Source organism: Stenella coeruleoalba (genome assembly GCF_951394435.1).
Source record: "Stenella coeruleoalba genome assembly, chromosome: 4".
Lineage (NCBI taxonomy): Eukaryota > Metazoa > Chordata > Mammalia > Artiodactyla > Delphinidae > Stenella > Stenella coeruleoalba.
The window spans coordinates 85,797,842-85,818,925 of record NC_137149.1 but is presented as its reverse complement, the minus strand read 5'-3'; the positions used below and the strand labels follow the sequence as shown (position 1 = coordinate 85,818,925).

At 34.4% G+C, this 21,084-nt stretch overlaps 1 pseudogene across 1 annotated transcript in view; it reads left to right on the top strand.

Annotated features, from left to right (window-relative positions):
* Nucleotides 1-1,093: 1,093 nt before the first annotated feature.
* The window catches only part of LOC307185333 (UDP-glucuronosyltransferase 2C1-like), a 36,732-nt pseudogene continuing 16,741 nt past the window's right edge, over nucleotides 1,094-21,084 (top strand). The window contains exons 1-4 of the transcript in view: nucleotides 1,094-1,814; nucleotides 6,156-6,303; nucleotides 13,480-13,521; nucleotides 15,717-15,806. The product of the transcript in view is annotated as a UDP-glucuronosyltransferase 2C1-like (transcript). The remainder of the gene's footprint in view (nucleotides 1,815-6,155; nucleotides 6,304-13,479; nucleotides 13,522-15,716; nucleotides 15,807-21,084) is intronic.

The following is a 21,084-nucleotide window of genomic DNA, read 5'->3' as shown; positions in this document are numbered from 1 at the left end:
GGGTTAGATTGATGATAGTGAAGACTGCAAATGAAAATAGATTGGCTTATCATTTGGAGGTAGAATTTAAAGTTATAGTAGGAAATTGAATAATTATGCAATTATATTTTTATTATTAGTCAATTATTCTTATGATAATGTTATTATCATCCTATATTCCTATTGATTAATAACTTGAGGAAAATCAACATTTTAAGCAAAAGGACTATAGATGAAGTTATGATCCTAAATATAATTGTTTCCATTTCTACATGGAGTAGTGGCTTCCAGTTGTGAAGATCCAAGCCAAAAAAAAAAAAAAGGGAATTTTACACTATAAGAAGAATCTTAGAACAAGAAAGCAAAGAAAAGAGAAGTGGATACACTAGAAGGAAGCGTAAGATAATCAAGATTTCTTATTCATGATCTACCTTCTCCATTCTAAGTTATCTCTTCACAACATAACATTAATCTCACCTAGAAGCAGAACTTGACTCATATCCACAGTAATAGTAAAAAGATATTTTTCTTAAAGATAGCTGTGATATAGCCAAACTGGCACTTTATTTAGCATCAGAATATTTATATTAAATTCTCCTTGCCTTAATAGCTCTTAAACTCGACATATTTTATTTTTCTGGCAGGAAGTGTTTGTCTCTTTCCTATGTAGAATACCTAGCATAATTATCAGTAAGAGAAATACTAGAGAGACCACTCTTTTCAAACGGACATTCAAAGAAAACCAGAGAAAAATTCCAAAAAATCTAGTTTTAATTGAGTATGCATCTCATGATGATGGATTTTTTTAACATTACCAAGAATTTATTATGGATTTGTCTTTAACTTTAAGCCTCTTTATTTTGATATCATCCAAAAGAAGTTTGGAAATTCTCACTTGTTTTTTTTTTTTTTTCCTTAATATATTATTGACTTCATCGACTTTTTTTTTTCCATCACAGCAGTTGCATTGCATTTTAATCATTTTCTTTTAAATTAATTAATTTATTTTTTAAGTGACATATGGTTGATTTACAAGTACACAATTCAAAGTTCAACCCAGCCTACTATAAAATAAAATAAAATGGATAAGATTTAGTTTGAGCAAGAGTTAATCATGAAGACTGTGAAAGGCTTCTGTGTCCTTTTCAGGCTGCATCTATGTCTCTTTGACTCTGGAAGGACTGGGAAAGTACTTGTATGGCCTGAGGATTTTAGTCACTGGATTAATTTAAAAGTTATTCTGGAAGAACTCCTCCTTCACACACATGAGATAACCATCCTGGTACCTTCACAAAGCCTTCTGCTTGATCATACCAAGATTCCCTTCAATGTGGAGATCCTCCAACTTCCAGTAACTAAAGAAGCTTTCATGGAAGAATTTGATACTGGTCTCTATACAATTTCTTTTGAAGTGCCGAAACTTTCATGGTGGGACTTGCAAGAAAAACTAACAAAAATGATCAGCAGTTTATTAACATCAGACAAATGAGTATGTGAGAGTGCTATTACAAACAAGGAGTTACTCAACAGGCTACAGGCAGCTAAGTTTGATATATGTATTGATGACCCTTTAAGCTTTTGTGGGGAATCAGTGGCTGAACTCCTCAGTATCCCATTTATATATTATTTTTGGTTTTCTTATGGGAATGTCATTGAGAGATTGTGTGCTGAGCATCTTATACCTTCTTCATATGTTCCTGGCATCACATCAGTACTGACAGACAACGTGACTTTTATACAGAGGCTGAAGAATTGGTTTTTCTATGCAATGAATGAAATGTTATATTCATATGATATATTTCTGGAATGGGATAAGTATTACAGCAAGGTTTTAGGTAAGAGAAATGTGCATGTAATGATTCTTATTTCATATGTAAAATGCAAATATTTATCTGACTGTATGAAAACTTACAAAAAAGTGTTTTTAAGAGAGAACCCAATCTCCTCTTGCTTAACTATATTGAATGAAAAAAATAATTTTTTTTCTTTTCTCTTTTTTTTTCTCTTTTTTTCCTTTTTTTCTCTTTTTTGTTTTGTTTTATATGATTGAGTACTGACAATATATCAAAGAAGGAATATTCTATATACCTATGCATAAATCCTGACTGATGCCCCTAGGTTTTTTTGAAGTAACTGGAAAACCCAAATCTGACACTGTGCTTAATTTCCATAACCTTGGACTACTCCCTTGTTTACTTCTGGTACACAGTCTGTTTTCTTTCTGATTAACGTACTGTTTCTCAGATTTTCTGTTTGCATTCTATCAGGGCTTGGTTAGTTGGTTGCAGAGCTTGGCATGTGGTGAGCATGAAACTAGAAAATAAATAAATAAATATAGCTTCGTTTCATCTGCTCTTGTTTTCCAAAGGAGAAAAAAGGAAGATTTTTCCCTAAAGGACCATGTTTTTAAACTTTTAACCTATTATTTTCTTGTTGCTGTTGTTCTATTTTAAATTGCATTAGAGGTCAACTAGTGAGCTTTTACTCTGAGCACAAAGTTTTTCTCTGTTTAAGCAAATTTGTTTACCCCCTTTGTTTTTCCTTTTGATTTTTTTTATTTGAAAAGCATTCATTTAATTGTGTCATGGATGATTTTTGCATAAGACATTATTTATCTTTGAGGAAGCCCTACCCTACTTACATTATTTAGATTTTTTGAGATATAATTAACATGTAACATTGCATTCATTTCAGGGATCTACAAAAATTAATCAATAGTCAGTCTACAAAAAACTGGAAAATTGTATTCGAGCCAACGTGAGGATTATAATCCAGGAGACAGTTTTTCATAAAGCTCTGAGGAATGTTCTCCCCTTTAGAAGTCAAAGCACAGTTGTACAAGTTTTTGAGACAAAGTGTTATACATCAAAGTAATATACTGACAGTTTACATAGGTCAAGAAGGCGAGTAGTGGGTCACTGTGATCCCTTAAGGGATTAAGGAAGGAATTTTATCTCCTAAGGAGCTACCTTGCTGGCACCAGGAGGAAATTGGTTTTTTTGTTGTTGTGGTGGTGGTGGTTGAGTAGGCACTCTTGTGTCTTCTAAGGGGACCTAGTTAATGTAGAATGCAGATACACTAAAGGGGGGGGGGTGGGTAGTGGCTCAAATGGAAGAGAAAATTTTATGTTAAATTTTTCTTGTCCTGCCTTAAAATCATTTCCTTTTATCACAGGTATACAACATAATGGTTTTATATTTGTACATATTGAACACCACAAGAACTTGTTAACACTCATCACTGAATGTAGTTTTTTTTATTTTGAGATGAGAACTTTTAAGATCTAATCTCTTAGCACATTTCACATATACAATACAGTATTATTAACTATAGTCACCATGCTGTACATCACGGCCACAGGACTGACTTATTTTATAACTGCAATTTCGTACCCTTTCACCACCTTCACCTACCTATTGTGCCCATCTTCCAGCCCCGGCATCTGGCAACCACCAGTCTGTTCTCTGGTTCTATGAGTTCATTTTCTTTTTTGTTTTGTTTTCTTTTTAGATTCCACATTTAAGTGATATCAAATAGGATTTGCCTTTCTCTGTCTGACCTAATTCACTTACCATGAAGTCCTCAAGTTCCATCTGTCGAGGCAAATGACAGGTTGTCCTTTTTTCTCATGACTTAATAATATTCCATGGTATATATAATCATATTTTCTTTATCCATTCACCCATTGAAAAACATGCAGATTGTTTCCATATTTTGGCTACTGTATAATGCTCCAAACTTGCAGTGAACATGGAGTGCCATAGTAGTTTTATTTTTAATTTTTTGAGGAACCTCCAAACTGTTTTCCATAGTTTTACACAAATTACATTCCCACCAACAGTGCACAAAGGCTCCCCTTTCTCCAGATCCCCCCCAGCATTTGTTATCTCTTGTCTTTTCATGATAGCTATGCTAATAGGTGTGAGGTGATATCTCACCGTGGTTTTAATTTGCATTTCCCTGATGATTAGCAATGGTGAGCACATTTTTATATATTTGCTACCTATTTGAATAGCTTCTTTGGAAAAATGTCTATTCAGGTCCTTTGCTCAATTTTTAATTGAATTATTATTTTTTTTGTACTGAATTGTATGAATTCCTTAGAGATTTTGGATGGCAACCCTGTATCCAATATATGGTTTGAGAATAATGTCTCTTATTTCATAGGTCGTATTCTCATTTTGTTGATCATTTCTTTTGCTGTGCATAGTCATTTTAGTTTGAAGTAGTCCCACTTATTTATTTTTAATTTTGTTTTTTATGCTTTTGTGTCATATTTTAAAAATCATTGTCAAGACCTCTGTCAAGAAAATTTTCTGTCATGTTTTCTTCTAGAAATTTTTTGGTTTCAGGTCTTACATTGACGTCTTTAATCTATTTCCAGCTAATTTTTGTGGAGTAAGATTGGAGTCTAGTTTCATTCCTTTGCACATGAATATCCATCTTTTTCAGCAAGAATTATTTAAAACTGTCATTTTCCATTGAGTTGTTTTGGTTCCTTTGTGAAATATTAGTTGATCAAATATGCATGGGTTTATTTCTGGGCTCTTGATTCTGTTCCATTGGTCCATGTGTCTGTTTTTATGCCTGTACCAAATTGTTTTGATTACTATTGCTTTATAATCTTGCTTGAAATCAGAAAGTGTGATGCCTGCAGATTGGTCTTTTTTCTCAGGATTTCTTTGGTTATTTGGGGTCTTTTTCAGTTTCATGTGAATTTTAAAATTGTTTTCTTTTTTACTGTTTTGACAGAAATATCTCTAATAATGCATCATTACTAAAAAATTAGTTTATTCCTGAAAAATTAAAATTTTCCTTTATAGTTGTGATCTCTTGTTTTATAACTGCTTCCCTTTTCCTTTTATCGAGTATCTGTTCTAAATGGATACAGGATTTCTTTGGGGATTAATGATTTTCTAAAATTTAATAGTGGTGATTGTTTCACAACATTATAAATATACCAAAAGCTATACTGTCATTTATTTAAAAGGAAGAATTGATTGTATTTAAAATATATCTCAACGAAACTTTTATGAACGGGTATGAGAGTGAAACATTTCACAAAGAGAATAATATTATACTCATGGCTGACACCAATAAGGCAGTGAAATGGGATACACACTGAGTATGAAACTGGATTTTGAATACCTTTGGCATTACCAGAATCAAAACCTAAATTAATGAGATTTTCTTGTGATCTCATGCAGATAGATCTTCCTGGCAGTTCAAAATCGCTTACATTTTCTAATCAAACTTTAACACACTTAGAACATCAAGGAGATTATTCAAAAAGCCATGTGGTGAGAAACCAGATAGCAATGGTTTCCTCCTATTAGTGATATAGAGTACATATTTTGAAAGGACACCAAAATGCTGGGTAAGGTCCCTTACACCACAGTAATTGAATAGAATTCAGAAAGGAGGCTCTGGTTCAAAATTAAGAAAAATAATTTAATCAGAGTCACTAATTTTATTTCTTATTCTGTTAATATTCACTTGGTCACCACTTCATTTGAAAGGTACCCCTTTTGTAGTGTTTGTCAGCTAAATATGTCAAAATAACAACTAATACATCACCAGATTATTATGAAGTGCTATATCTTCACCAAAGAGGACAAGATCTTGTGAAACAGGAATTATAATTATGGATAGCAAAGGAGATAATCACTTTTAAATATTTATTAAAAGATTTCAGTCCTGATAGGATATAGTTAGTTGTGGTGGCAAACTCCCAATCACCAGAAAAAAAAAATGGATCAATTACAAAAGCTGATTTTTAAAGATATCAAATTCTTTTGGAGCAATGAGGATGAGATAAATTGGAATTCCAGAAGAGGAGGAGACTCTACCATAGTAGGCTGGGATCACTGGCTGAATTCCTTGCTCATTGCTCAGAGCACGTGCTGATTCTGAGCATGGAGTAGGGCTCAGACTTAGCTCAAGCTGAAAGAGTCTGTTGACAGAGAAAGCAGCAGGCTTTTGACTTTGTTCCATACTTAAATCTGTGTCTGATTCTTCATAATCTCACTATTGTGTACTCTTGCAGGGAAAAGGCAATAGTTACATGGGACCAATACTGGTTCTTTAAAGATTTTTCTTAGAAAATTTGATGGTAAAACATTTCCCATCTCATATATCAGTTTGTTTTCCCTCTATCATTCTTTATTTTTATTCAGGAAAACCTACCACATTATGTGAGATTATGGGGAAAGCTGAAATGTGATTGATTCGAACTGACCGAGATTTTGAATTTCTTCACCCTTACTACCTAATTTTGAATTTGTTGGAGGACTGCACTGCAAGCCTGCAAAGCCCCTGCTAAAGGTAATTAAATGTACTTATTATTGCCTCTTTGAGTGTTTACCTCTTGGAATGATTTCTAGTTTATTATTTTTAGTATTTGATCTTCAATCTGAAAACTTGGACATAGGAATTAATGGGAATTATCCACTTGGAGTATTATAATACCATATTATTAATAACATTAGCATGGTAATCATTAATGATGTTCATCAAATATGCCAGATATTTGACAACAATAAAATCCCTAGCCCCTGAGTTTGGTGCAAATTGTTCAATACTCTCCAGGCAATGAGTATGAGCTGAAGTGTCATGTATCACTTCCAGGTCCAACACTTAACTGTCAGGCGCACTTACTCCAGAGTTCTCTTTTCTGTAATGTCAAAGGGGTGTGCTCCAGAGTGGCTACTCTGTCAACCTGAGTCCTAGTTAAAGAATATATGTAACAGTTACAGCTCACTAGATGGACATATGGCATGGGAAAGAAATAAGCTGTTGTTTTAAGCCACTGAGATTTTGGAATTGCATGTTATTTAGCATAATCTTGTCTAAGACATGGACAATAGTGGGGAAATTATAATACTTTGATAAAAGATCTAATAGAAATGAGATGGCCCAGTAAAATTCTGGCAGAAATTCAGTAATGATGACCTGTTTGATTTGCAAAGAGGAGAGAAATTAGACTGGAGACATGATCGGAGGATAGGTTATGAAAAAAACAAAGGGACAATGCTAAGTATTCTTCACTTCAAATTTAAGGTCGATGAGGATCAACATATAATTTGTAAGCAGTAATGTGATATAGCATCCCCTTTCATAAATTTTGACTATTGAATTGTTTGGAATGGAGCAAGATTTAAAGCAGGGAAATGGGCTGAGATACAGTTGCAATAGTTCCTGAAAGTCATTATAAAGATCCAAACTTCACTATGATAGCAATTTTGAATATAAATGGAGAGATTTAGGAAGTATTTACAAAGAAAGTCAATAGGATTTTCTGATAGGCTGAGGGTGGAGATTAAAAGAGAGAGTGCCAGAATTAATCCTTGGCTTTTGTTTCTTTGTATATGTCAGTCCTTTACTTATTTATTATTATTTTTTTTTGGTATGGGCAATTTAGTAGTGAATATTGTCATTTACAAAGGTGAAGTAAATGGGAGCAGTTGTGAGGGAAAATGATCGTTTCATATATGGGTATGCTGAATAAGATACAATGCAGTGTCTAGCAAGCAGCTATAAAATACATTGTTTCAATCTCAGAGGACAGGTCTATGCAGTACTTGTGGGGTTTATTTTTAAACTAATTGACTATTTTTAGAGGCATTTATATTCACAGCAAAGCTGAGCACAAAATACAGAGGGTCCCCACCTATTTCTAGCCCCCTCCCATACACAGCTTCCCTCACCATCAATATTCCACATTCCTGCAGCACATTTGTTACACTTTATGAACCAACATCCACATGAATATCAACAAATGTCCATGGTTTACAGTAAGGTTTACTCTGTGTGTTGTACATTCCATCTTTTGATAAACGTATAATGACATGTTATCTACCCTTATACTCTCATACAGACTCTCCACTCTCCTAAAAATACTCTGTGCTCCACTTCTTCATCCTTCCCTGCCCCTAAATCTTTAGAAATAACTATTTTTACTTCCTCCATAGTTTTGCCTTTTCCATAAGAAGTGGTTTTAAATTAGGGATGTCAAGGAATAAGAAGACATGACTTTGTATTGGCTGTTTATTGTAAACATTACACCACCCAGAGTTAAAAAGCAGAAATTGGGGTGGAACAGGAGACTATAATCCAAATGTCTAAGGCTTGTGTGAACAGGTGTTGCACCTGTCAGCCTGACAGTTGGCATTAGAGAACATGAGTAGTTGACAGTACAGAGTAAAGACATAAAGATAAGGATATTTTTTAAAAGCAGAGAAAATGAAACAGTTGGAAATGTCAGTCAAAAGAAAGCAGGACACATATTAAGACTCTGTCTGGACCCTGTTTGATGTAGGTAGGGTAGAATGATTGAGCATACTTAAAGGATTATAGGGCAAGACCTGAGTTTCAGGTAAGGTCAGGAAATATATGGAATACTCATTGAAGAGGTTGAGAATTTGGGGGAATTTTTAAATCATGTAACAGAAATTTTTACTTTATCCTGTTATATGAATATATACATTAATATTTTGACAAGTTAAATGATATTGGATATCCATTCTACTTTGTTCTAAGCCATTGTTTCTGCTCAGAAAGTAATCACTTAAATATTCTGAGCCTTTTTTATTTTATTTCATAATTTTTGATAAAAGGTCTATGCCCTGTTGGGATAGTGTGAGACTTACTTATAAGTATATTTGCTATATTTAATAATTCAAAAATATTCAGAATTCTCCTATTGCCTTATTATTGACCCAGTAACACACATACATGTATATATAATGTGTGTTTGTGTGAATTTGTGCATTTATTTATTTTACCAGCTATATGTCACCAAGGATCTAACTGATTTCTTTTGTATGAACTTTAAGGATGTCCAGAAAGTGTAAGAGCTTTGAAGTATTTCCAATGGATCTTATTTCCCCTGTCTCTACCCATCAGAGAACACTAGGGCCCTGGGGACACTACAAAAGCACAATAACATCTCTGCAGTTCAATAATGACATGCTCTCACACTCATGAAAAAAAATGATTCCTAAGTTTATGACAGCTGTAAGGGGGTTCTTTAATATAGCAAGTATTTTCATAACATTTAATTGTTTGAATAATTCACATGATTAATTTTGGTATTAGAATATTTCCAGAAGATTTTCAATGGTATCCCTAACTATAAAAAGCAGATACTAGGGACCCCCCTCGTGGTCCAGTGGTAAAGAATCCTCCTTAATGGTGCAGGGGACGCGGGTTTAATCCTGGTCAGGGAACTAAGATCCCACATGCCGCAGGGCAACTAAACCTGCGCACCACAACTACTGACCTGCGCGCCTCAACTAGAGAGCCTGCCGTGCCGCAAACTACAGAGCTCACGCACTCTGGAGCCCACGTGCCACAACTAGAGAAAGAAAACCTGCACACCATGACTACAGAGAAGTCCGCATGCCCCAACGAAGAGCACACGCACTGAAAGGAAAGATCCTGCATGCCTCAGTGAAGATCCCACGTGCTGCCACTAAGACCTAATGCAGCCAAAAATAAAATTAAATAAATAAATCTTTTAAAAAAAAAGCAGATACTAAAGTACACTGTATCTATGTTTACATACAAATATGAGTCGATGTGAATGTGCAAATTAACACATAAAGAGAGTGACAAGTAAAGTAATCGTGAGGTTTGAGGCTCTAATAGAAAGGAATATGATGGGAGAAAGTGTAAAGCTTGAACATTTCCACAAACAATAACCACATTTGTGTTCTGTTTCTGAGTTAGAGTATGTACAGTGACAGATGATATATAAGTGTGAGCCCTTTGTTAACTACATTTGTGCCTTAATCCTTATGCAGAGCTCTCTGGTAAATTAGCCTGGATCATTTGGTTAAACTCAAAGTGTACACAGCTGCTTCTACCCTTGAGCCAAAATCTTATCAATGTCAGGCAGCTATGTCAAATTAATCAGATCAATGTAAACATTAAAAGGAAAAAGCAGTATTGAAGACCCATCTTTGGAACAGGGTCTTTTCTTCTTAAATTTTTAGCCCCATCTACTGAAGAAGTAGAGGGAGAGTCACAGTTAATCATGTATGTGTGTTCTTATAACACTCAGCACAACAATCCTCTAAGGAATGTGACCCAACTAGGGATCTGCAGTAAGACTCAGACTTTCATCTTTTCCCTGTAAGGAAGATGTAGGAAAAGGTTGGAGGGAGGAGTGAAAAATTTCCCTCCAAATAAAAGTAATAAACTTATTTACCTCCTTCACACTAGTCACACTATTCATATTAACAATTCCAATTATAATAACATTTACAATTATAAACTCAAGTATTTACAAAAGTAATATATATCCATCCTATGTAAAACAACAATCTCATATGCTTTTATCACCAGCCTAATTCCAACAATAATATTTATCCACAGGACAAGAACTACTTATCTCAAACTGACATTGAATCACAATCTAAACCTTAAAATTATCACTTCAAAATAGATTATTACTCAATAATGTTTGTGTCAGTAGCACTATTTGTCACATGATCTATTATAGAATTTTCAATATGATACATGTATTCAGATTCCATTACAACATGAAAAAGATGTCAATTTGATTTTGAATGCCAAAATGTAAGTTTGTGGAATTATGGAATTTGGGGTTTTCTTTTTTTAATTTCAGAGCCTCAGAATGTATTAATCATTCTCGCAATTCATTCCATATGATAATCAGCCCATAGCTGACATCTCTTTTGATTTATTTTCTTACATTTTTTTCTTTATCTTCTTTTTTCTCATTACCCCACAACCAGTAGGCACCCAGTCAAATGCATTTAATATTTATCATCTCACTTCAATTTACACAGATACTGTGGATCTTCAAACTATATATAGTATTGATTTGAGTTTTATAATTACATAAATTGTTTTATACTATAATTCACTTTTTCTTATTACTCTATGATTTTTTTCAAATATATCCAAGTTTCTATTTGTAAATCCATTTAATTCATTGTGAGAGTTGCAGAGTTTTGGTTTATGTATTTATCACATTTTATTTATTCCTCACAAAGGATAATTAGGTGTCCCCATCTCCATCCTACAACGGAGAATATTAGGAGGAAAATTTGCAAAGCTAGGCATATATTTGAGATCTATATCCAATAGTGGGATTAAATTATAGTATCATGGGTTATTGGCATATTTAATTGTGTTGTACATTTAATTTCACTGAATATCTCTACAAATGTGTTGTTTCATCAGGAGTGCATAGGTGGTCACATCTTCCACATTTTATCTACACCTTGATACCAATCTATTTGTCAGTTTCAAAGAGGTAAAGTGATATTACATTGCTGAATTTTATTTGTATTCTCTGTAATAGCAAAGCTGAACATCTTTTCAGAAACTTATTATTCTTATTTTCCCTCTTTGAAAATCATATACTTAGTACATTATTTTGGATATTCTAACATTTTTGCAAGAAATACAAATTCTTTCCATAGCACAGAATATTTAGGTATTAATCCTTGATCTAGCCATTGCAAATATCTTCTCCTATGGCTTCATATATTTGTTAATATTACCTCTAATTTCCTTTTCTAAATGTAAACTGCCAAATTTGATGTAATCAAATCCATCCTTTAATACATTATGATTTGTACTTTTCAAAGTCTCATTTAAAATATTTGTATCTTTTCTGAGGTTAAAGAGATATTCTCTTATATTTTATTTTTAAATGTATAATATTATAGTTTAACATGATATATTTAATGCATTCAGATTTTTCTATTAATACATGCTAGGAGGTAAACATTCACCTCCCTGTTTTGTCTGAATAATGAATGTATTGTTATACCACTACCTGATAAACAATCCACACAGTATGAATTTTTCTCACTGATTGTCCCAGTGAATTGTGATACCATTTTTAGCATAAACGGGACTATCACCTACTTATGCCTCTCTTTCTGTCCTAACTACATTATTCTATGGTTCACTTAGTCTGTTAGCAATTCAGTAGCCTTCATTTTGTATTCTGCATTATTATCTGATGAAGTAGTCTCCAGTATTTCCTTTGCTTTTTCAAAGTTCATTCATTATTGATGAAAATGTAATTTTTATATAAATTTTAAAATGTGCCAATTTATCAAGAAAAATGCCATAAATGAAAAGAAATTTAAAGAGATTGATAGCTTTACATATTAAGTCAATCCATGTAAAATATAGTGTGATGTTTAATTTTATGTGTCAAGTTGCCTGGGCCAGGCACCCAGCTATTTAGCCAAACATCATTCTAGAAGTTTCTGTGAGGGTATTTTTGGATGACATTAACATTTAAATATGTGGACCTTGAGTAAACAAATTGCTCTCTATTATGTGGGTGAGCCTCACCCAATTAGTTGAAGACCTGAATAGAACAAAAGACTGAATGCTCTCAAGCAAAAAAGAATTCTGCCAGTAGACAGACTTCAGACTTGAACTAGAGCAATGGCTCTTCTCTGAGTCTCCAGACTCATGGCCTATTCTGCAGATTAAACTTTCCAAACTCCATAATCATGTGAGTCAATTCCTTAATATAAATCTCTTCCCTGTCTTTCCCTTTCAAGACTCATACATTTTTTTCCTTCTCTTATTTAGTTGACTTAGTTTTAGTTTTGTTAGTAGTTAAACATAGGATGAAAGGATCATTTTTACTTCAGCATGATTAAATATGATATTTTTATTTTTAATGGAAAGTCATATATTTCTATTATATTACTGTCAGCCTCAGAGTATTCATTATAGTTCTTTCTGCATGTCTTATCTAGTCAGGAATTTATGTGGCTACCTCATTTCTAAATGTGGTTATGGAAGCTTATACAAAGAGAAAATGTAACCAAAGTAAAAGAAAACTGAAATTTAGAAAACAGGATAAAGTAAATATACCAAACTTATGTCATTATACTGACTGCGATTCAGCAGAAAAATGAATGATAATCTTATTAGCATCCAAAACTAAATATAAAGTGAAGCACCAGAACTATTTAACTTAAAGCAGGAATCAAATGTTCTTCATTTGGAACATTGTGGAGAGGGTTTTGGAAGGCAATAGAGAGTACTGAATATAGTCATTGGCTTTACAATCAACAAGCTTAACTTAGAAATTTGGCTCTGCCAGCTACTGATGTGTAGACTTGGACAATTTACTCAACCTTACTGAGACAGCTTTCTCATTTGCAAATGTATACATATCTCTTAGAATTCTCATATATCTATGTTAAAGGATACATGTAAAGAACTCTGCACATGGCAGGAGATAACATGTAGTCAATAATTTGTAAACACACACACACACACACACACACTGCTCTATCATGTTGAAGGGAACATCGAATTTAAGTCATTTTTCATTTGTCTAATAACCAGTGATTTCAGGTCATATTTTGTATACTGAAATGGTTAACATATGAAAAACAGAAATGTTCTAATAATTCTGACACCTTGAGAAAAGTGTATGACTTATTCTTGATACTATCAACTTTCATATAACAAAGACTGTTTCCCTCACAGGAGTTAGAAGAGTTTGTGCAAAGCTCTGGAAAAAATGGAGTTGTGCATAGTTTTGGAAGTTTTAGCCACAGCAACCAGAGAAGAAAAAGAAATAAAAGGACTCCAAATTGGAAAAGAAGTAAAGCTGTCACTGTTTGCAGATGACATGATACTATACATAGAGAATCCTAAAGATGCTACCAGAAAACTACTAGAGCTAATCAATGAATTTGGTAAAGTAGCAGGATACAAAATTAATGCACAGAAATCTCTGGCATTCCTATACACTGATGAAAAATCTGAAAGTGAAATTAAGAAAACACTTCCATTTACTATTGCAACAAAAAGAATAAAATATCTAGGAATAAACCTACCTAAGGAGACAAAAGACCTGTATGCTGAAAATTATAAGACACTGATGAAAGAAATTAAAGATGATACAAATAGATGGAGAGACATACCATGTTCTTGGATTGGAAGAATCAACATTGTGAAAATGACTCTACTACCCAAAACAATCTACAGATTTAATGCAATCCCTATCAAGCTACCACTGGCATTTTTCAGAGAACTAGAACAAAAAATTTCACAATTTGTTTGAAAACACAAAAGACTCTGAACAGCCAAAGCAATCTTGAGAAAGAAAAACGGAGCTGGAGGAATCAGGCTACCTGGCTTCAGATTATACTACAAAGCTACAGTAATCAAGACAATATAGTACTGGCACAAAAACAGAAATATAGATCAATGGAACAGGATAGAAAGCCCAGAGATAAACCCACACACATATGGTCACCTTATCTTTGATAAAGGAGGCAAGAATATACAGGGGAGAAAAGACAGCCTCTTCAATAAGTGGTGCTGGGAAAACTGGACAGCTATATGTAAAAGAATGAAATTAGAACACTCCCTAACACAATGCACAAAAATAAACTCAAAATGGATTAAAGACCTAAATGTAAGGCCAGACACTATCAAACTCTTAGAGGAAAACATAGACAGAACACTCTATGACATAAATCACAGCAAGTTCCTTTTTGACCCACCACCTAGAGAAGTGGAAATAAAAACAAAAATAAACAAACAGAACCTAATGAAACGTCAAAGCTTTTGCACAGCAAATAAACCATAAACAATATGAAAAGACAACCCTCAGAATGGGAGAAAATATTTGCAAATGAAGCAACTGACAAAGAATTAATCTCTGAAATTTACAAGCAGCACATGCAGCTCAATATCAAAAAAACAAACAACCCAATCCAAAAATGGGCAGAAGACTTAAATAGACATTTCTCCAAAAAAGACATACAGATGGCCAAGAAGCACATGAAAGAATGCTCAACATCACTAATCATTAGAGAAATGCAAATCAAAACTACAATGAGATATCATCTCACACCAGTCAGAATGGCCATCATCAAAAAATCTACAAAAAATAAATGCTGGAGAGGGTGTGGAGAAAAGGGAACCCTCTTGCACTGTTGGTGGGAATGTAAATTGATACAGCCACTATGGAGAACAGTATGGAGCTTCCTTAAAAAACTAAAAATAGAACTACCATACGATCCAGCAATCCCACTCCTGGGCATATACCCTGAGAAAACCATAATTCAAAAAGAGTAATGTACCAAAATGTTCATTGCAGCTCTATTTACAATAGCCAGGACATGGAAGCAACCTAAGTGTCCATCAACAGATGAATGGATAAAGAAGATGTGGCACATATATACAATGGAATATTATTCAGCCATAAAGAGAAACGAAATTGAGTTATTTGTAGTGAGGTGGTTGGATCTAGATTCTGTCATACAGAGTGAAGTAAGTCAGAAAGAGAAAAACAAATACCGTATGCTAACACATACATACGGAATCAAAAAAAAAAAAGGTCATGAAGAAAGAGGGGCAAGATGGGAATAAAGACACTGACCTACTAGAGAATGGACTTGAGGATATGGGGAGGGGGAAGGGTAAACTGGGACAAAGTGAGAGAGTAGCGTGAACATATATATACTACCAAACGTAAAATAGATAGCTAGTGGGAAGCAGCCGCATAGCACAGGGAGATCAGCTCGGTGCTTTGTGACCACCTAGATGTGTGGGATAGGGAAGGTGGGAGGGAGGCAGATGCAAAAGGGAAGAGATATGGGGACATATGTATATGTGTAACTGATTCACTTTGTTATAAAGCGGAAACTAACACACCATTGTAAAGCAATTATACTCCAATAAAGATGTTTAAAAAAAAAAAAGTTGCAGTTGTAGTGTTTACTCTGGGGTCAATGATCAAAAACCTCACAGAAGAAAAGTCTAATGTGATTGCATCAGCCCTTGCCCAGATTCCTCAGAAGGTCAGATAATCTTATTTTTTCAGGGACAGCTATTTTAAATTCCATGAAGATCTCCTTAAAAGCATGCTTAAAAATGTCAGAAATTTTATTGGCAATGTTAGTGTCAATTTAACTGAACTGTAAAAAAAAAGGTACTAACCGTTAAAACAGGATATTTGATTGCTGTCTTGTTTTAAACCTGGCATTACTAACAGGAAAACATATTGCAAAATTTTCTTTAAATAATAAGCTAAAACAATCATTCACTACTGTCAAATTTTCAGTCGGCTTTGTATCTACATTTTAAGGCTTCCATGTAATCTAACCTTGTTTTGTTGTGCTTATTGTTTTTTTAATCTGAGGCATACACACAAATTGCAGCTACCATGATGGAGAATAAGGGAATAGATACTCAAAAATATAGCTTTGATTTACAGAATGCCTTGGGACTCTATTTCCTTTTAATTAATGGACGTGGACCAGGCCCTGTTTGAGCCCGGAACTGACAGCTTAGATTCCTGAAATACTCCTAAATAGTGATTCTTCTATTTAAACAGTTAAAAACTATAATAATACAGTAAAAGATTTATGCAGTTCACTCTATGATGTTCCTATAAATTACAATTATTTATTGATACCATTCTAGATTATAACTGAGTGATGTTGCTTTTAAACTGCCAGGGACACCCTTTTCTCCTTACCTTTAGTTAAAATAGAGAATTAAATGTAATTTTAAGTTACAAATCATCATAATAATTTTTGTATTCATAATGAAGTTACGTTAAAATTATTTTGTGTAAGTAGTACCCATTTAAATATTTAATCCAAAAAGCATTTTCATAAAATTATTGAAAATTATTGAGTTTTCAATTGCATTAAAATGCAATGCTTATGGGTGAAAGCAGGGTAGAATAGGAAGCACAAATTTTGTTTGTCTCTCTACCAAAAAAATAATTGTGCTAGCCAAAGCTGTAGGAAGTAACTATATTGGAACTCTGGGGCCTGTCTGAGCACTTACAACTCACAGGGGACAGCTTGACTAGGAACTGTGGTTAATTTATAAATTTCACCCCTTTAGACTAAAAGCAACTTCAAAGCCTCCATCACTCAACCCCATATCAGGCAAAATGCCTATATTTCTGGTGTAAATTGGTGGAGCCACTATGGGCAAAAAAGACCTTATTTTCCAGATATTGGGGTTCTGCATTCTGTTTGCTGATTACTGCCTCTGATTCTTGAGGTGTAGGCACAGAAGTTGGTGAGAGTTGTTTCAACCTTCATAAGCAGAAACAATATCCAGGAGTTTTAAAGGATCAGCACTATTTTTTTCTTTTTTTCCTTTTTTGTCCATTAGGGAGCAAGACATTGAATTAGGTCATTAAAAACAACCTCACATAGTGGAATTTGGAAAGCTATGTGCATGTCCAGGGAAAGATACTGGTTTATAAAAGAAATGAGAAGACCTAAAACTTTAAACTCAGGCTGGTTTCTGGTAAAGAGAAATACTTCAACAATCCGAAAAAAAAAAAATTCAAACTCTAACAAAGGGTCAATTCTGATTTCTGGAGTTAGAGCATTATAAAAATCAAATGTACAGCTCTCAACAAATATCACAAGGCATAAGAAGATAGACAAAAATATGGCTCAATCATAGGAAAAAAATAAATTGAGAGAAACTATTCCTGAGGAAGTCTGGATTTTGCGGCTGCTAGAAAAAGCCTTTAAAACCACTGCCGTAAAGATGCACTAACAACTAAAGGGAGACAATGATAAAGAGAAAAAAATGATGTAGGAACAAAATGAAATATTGATAATGAAAAATAAATTACTAAAGAAAGGGCCAAAAAGAAATCCTGGACATGAAAATTACAATAACTGAAATGAAAAGCTCACCTCAGGAGTTCAAAACCAGAAATGAACAGGCAAAATTATAAATAAACTTGAGGAAAGAATAATTGATATTTATCAAGTTGGGGGAACAGAAAGAAAAACAAATGAAGAAAAATGAACAAATCTTAACAAACTTCTGGGACATCATCCAGTGAATGAGCATACACATTGTGGAAGCCCCAGAAAGACAGAAATGGGCAGAAAGGATATTTAAAGAAATAATGGCCTAAAATAGCCCAATTTAATGAAATACATAAATCTACAAAACCAAGAAGTTTAGTGAACACCAAGTAGGATAAACTCAAAGAGACCTAAACTAGGACATATTATAACCAGGTTGTTAAAAGCCAAAGATAATGAGGGAATCTTGAAAGCAGCAAGAGAGAAGGAATTCATCACCTAAAAGGTATCTTGACTATGGTGACTAGCCAATATCTCATCAGAAACTTTGGAGGCCAAAAGGCAGTAGATTGATAAATTCAAAGTCCTCAAAGACAAATTGTTAACCAAGAATGCTATATCAGGCAAAATATCCTTCAAAAACGAAGTAGAAATTAAAATATTCCAAGAAAAACAAAAGCTGAGGGACATAATTAACAGTAGACTTTCCTTGTAAAAATGCAAATGGAGTCTTTCTAATTGAAATAAAATGCTGCTGGACAGTAGGTAAAACCATATGAAGAAATAAAGGTCAGCAGTAAGGTAAAATTGCAGTAAAGGCAATTTTAAAAAGCCAGTAGTGTTGTAACCCCAATTTTTAAAAAATTTTCTCAATGATTTAAAATAAAAATCCATAAAATGAAATTATTAATTTATGTAATTAGGAGCACAATGTATAAATATGTAATTTATCACATCAATAAAGAAAGAGATAGATGGGTCTATATAAGAGCACAGTTTTTTTCATGCTATTGAAGTTAACAAACAATTGGTCAAAGAATAAGTCACAAGAGTAATTGGAAAGAGATTGTTCAAGATGGCGGAGTAGAAGGATGTGTGCTCACTCCCTCTTGGAAGAGCACCGGAATCAAAACAAACAATCATCAACAGGAAGACACTGGAACTCACCAAAAAAGATACATGGAGAACAATTACACCACAGAAGTCCACCCACTGGAGTGAAGGTACTGATCCCCATGTCAGGCTTCCCAACCTGGGGGTCCAGCAGTGGGAGGAGAAATTCCCAGAGAATCAGACTGTAAAGTCTAGTGGGATTTTATTGCAGGACTTTGACAGGACTGGGGGAAACAGAGACTCCACTCTTGGAGGACACACACAAAGTACTGTGCACATCAGGACCCAGGGAGAAGGAGCAGTGACTCCACAGGAGACTGAAGCAGACCTAACTGCTAGTGTTGGAGGGTATTCTGCAGAGGTGGGAGGTGGCAGTGGTTCACCACAGGGACAAGGACACTGGCAGCAGAAGTTCTGGGAAGTACTCTTTGGCATGAGCCTTGCCAGAGTCCACCATGAGCCCCACGAAAGAGCCTGTAGGATCCAGTCCTCAGACGCCTCAGGCCAAACAACTAACAGGGAGGGAACTCAGCCCCATACATCAGGAGACAAATGGATTAAAGTTTTACTGAGCTCTGCTCTCCAGAGCAACACCCAGCTCTACCCACCACCAGTCCCTCCCATCAGGAAGCGTGCACAAACCACTTAGACAGCCTCATCCATCAGAAAGCAGACAGCAGAAGCAAGAAGACTACAGTCCTGTAGCCTGTGGAATGAAAACCACATTCACAGAAAAACAGACAAAATGAAAAGGCAGAAGACTATACACCAGATGAAGGAACAAAATAAAACCCCAGAAAAAAAAACTAAATGAAGCGGAGATAGGCAACCTTCCAGAAAAAGAATGCAGAATAATGATAGTGAAGATGATCCCGGACCTCGGAAAAAGAATGGAAGCAAATATCAAGATGATGCAAGAAATGTTTAACAAAAAATTAGAAGAATTAAAGAAGAAACAAACAGAGATGAACAAAGCAATAACTAAAATGAAAAATACACTAGAAGGAATCAATAGTAGAATAACTGAGGCAGAAGAACGGATAACTAACCTTGAAGACAGAATGGTAGAAATCACTGCCGTGGAACAGAATAAAGAAAAAAGAATGAAAATAAGTGAAGACAGCCTAAGAGACCTCTGGGACAACGTTAAATGCACCAACATTCACATTATAGGGGTTCCAGAAGGAGAAGAGAGAAAGAAAGCACCCAGGAAAATATTTGAAAAGTTTATAGTCAAAAACTTCCATAATTTGGGAAAGGAAATAGCCACCAAAGTCCAGGAAGCACAGAGAGTCCCAGACAGGATAAACCCAAGGAGAAACACAATGAGACACATAGTAATCAAATTGACAAAAATTATTAAAAGCAACAAGGGAAAAGTGACAAATACCATACAAGGGAACTCCCATAAGGTTAACAGCTGATTTCTCACCAGAAACTCAGCAAGCCAGAAGGGAGTGGTATGATATATTTAAAGCAATGAAAGGGAAGAACCTACAACCAAGATTACTCTACACAGCAAGGATCTCATTCATGTTCGATAGAAATATCAAAAGCTTTACAGACAAGCAAAAGCTAAGAGAATTCAGCACCACCAAACCAGCTCTACAACAAATGCTAAAGGAACTTCTCTAAGTGGGAAACAAAAGAGAAGAAAAGGACCTACAAAAACAAACCCAAAACAATTAAGAAAATAGTCATAGGAACATACCTATCGATAATTACCTTAAACGTGAATGGATTAAATGTTCCAACCAAAAGACACAGGCTCGCTGAATGGTTACAAAAACAAGACCCATATATATGCTGTCTACAAGAGACCCACTTCAGACCTAGGGACACACACAGACTGAAAGTGAGGGAATGGAAAAGATATTCCATGCAAATGGAAATCAAAAGAAAGCTGTAGTAGTAATTCTCACATCAGATAAAATAGATTTTAAAATAAAGAATGTTACAAGAGATAAGGAAGGGCACTACATAATGACCAAAGGATCAATCCAAGAAGAAGATATAGCAATTACAAATATATATGCACCCAAAATAGGAGCACCTCAGTACATAAGGCAAATGCTAACAGCTATAAAAGAGGAAATCATCAGTAACACAATAATAGCGGGGGATTTTAACACCTCACTTAAACCAATGGACAGATCATCCAGACAGAAAATTAATAAGGAAACAAAAACTTTAAATGACACAAAAGACCAGATGGATTAAATTGATATTTATAAGACATTCCATCCAAAAACGGCATATTACACTTTCTTCTCAAGTGCACACAGAACTTTCTCCAGGAAAGATGACATCTTAGGTGACAAATCAAGCCTCAGTAAATTTAAGAAAATTGAAATCATCAAGTATCTTTTCTGATCACAATGCAATGAGATTAGAG